The sequence below is a fragment of the Trachypithecus francoisi genome, unplaced genomic scaffold, assembly GCF_009764315.1.
Source record: "Trachypithecus francoisi isolate TF-2019V2 unplaced genomic scaffold, Tfra_2.0 Lachesis_group10, whole genome shotgun sequence".
Lineage (NCBI taxonomy): Eukaryota > Metazoa > Chordata > Mammalia > Primates > Cercopithecidae > Trachypithecus > Trachypithecus francoisi.
The window spans coordinates 42,682,190-42,683,579 of record NW_022681455.1 but is presented as its reverse complement, the minus strand read 5'-3'; the positions used below and the strand labels follow the sequence as shown (position 1 = coordinate 42,683,579).

Here is a 1,390-nt window from a genome sequence, read left to right as displayed (position 1 = left end):
ATGAATATGGAAATGAAATAATTTTTTTTAAAAAACCCTTATTGGCCACTTTCTTAAAAAAAAAAAAAACAGGGAACAGAGGAACATGTTAAACACTATCACAGAAAGATAATCAGCAAAATCCAAACTGTAGGAAATTCTACAGAATAAATGATCCAAAAAATATATTCCAAGCAAAAGAGAAAGTGTGTATTTGTGTGTGGTCAGGAGGGATTACAGATTAAGAGTTTCCTAAAAAACATCACTCGGCCGGGCGCGGTGGCTCAAGCCTGTAATCCCAGCACTTTGGGAGGCCGAGACGGGCAGATCACGAGGTCAGGAGATCGAGACCATCCTGGCTAATACGGCGAAACCCCGTCTCTACTAAAAAATACAAAAAACTAGCCGGGCGAGGTGGCGGGCGCCTGTAGTCCCAGCTACTCGGGAGGCTGAGACAGGAGAATGGCATGAACCCGGGAGGCAGAGCTTGCAGTGAGCTGAGAGCCGGCCACTGCACTCCAGCCTGGGTGGCAGAGCAAGACTCCGTCTCAAAAAAAAAAAAAAAAAAAAAAAAAAAAATCACTCGATTGCATGTAAGAATCTTAACTGAATCTTTTTTTAACATAAACTCAAGATGTTACTGTCTTTATAATAAAACAAAAGATGACACTCAGAACTATATCACTTGACCCCCTTCTCTTCTTATCTCCTCCCAGTTGAAAATGCTTGCATCTCTTAATAGCCAGCATTCTCTTAGATCTGCAGTTGGGCTCAACGCACTCAAGCCTTAGCACAGTCTTCTTTGTAGTTTTCGCCTTTTTCTGGAAAATCCACTTAGTCTGTCCACCATAGCCACTATGCTTCCCATCAAGGCCATTTTCCCTGGGCATATAGCAAATCCTTGCCCTTCTCGTACTGTGTCACTCTGTGGGGTTGGTGCTTGCCATACTTCTTACAGAAAGTTCACTGAGTTTTAGGAACATTCATAATGTTTGCAGGAGCATTATTGGCATGGAAAACTGAATGTTGATAAAAACAAATACATTGGGCCCTCAAGGTGGCTCATGCCTGTAATCCCAACACTATGGGAGGCCGAGGATCGCTTGAACCCAGGAGTTCAAGACTAGTCTGGGCAAAATAGTGAGACCCAGTTTTTAAGAAAATAAATAATAATAATAATAAACAAAAAGAAAGTTTATATAATTCACTACATGCACAAATTAAAGCATCTGATTATATCAATAAATGCTAAAAAAATTGAAAAATTTAACACCTGTTAAGATTTTTAAAAGACTTGCAGTAGCTTGCTATAGAAGAGAAATTTCCTATCTTAGTTAAAGGGACTACCAAAAACCTATGACTATCACCATACTTTGTGGTGAATTTAGAGGTAATCCTATTACCTCAGGAA

The 1,390-nt window shown here is 39.9% G+C and overlaps 1 pseudogene; it reads right to left on the bottom strand.

Annotated features, from left to right (window-relative positions):
• Positions 1 to 608: 608 nt before the first annotated feature.
• On the bottom strand, positions 609 to 966 carry LOC117088532 (annotated as a pseudogene).
• Between the last annotated feature and the right edge of the window lie 424 nt (positions 967 to 1,390).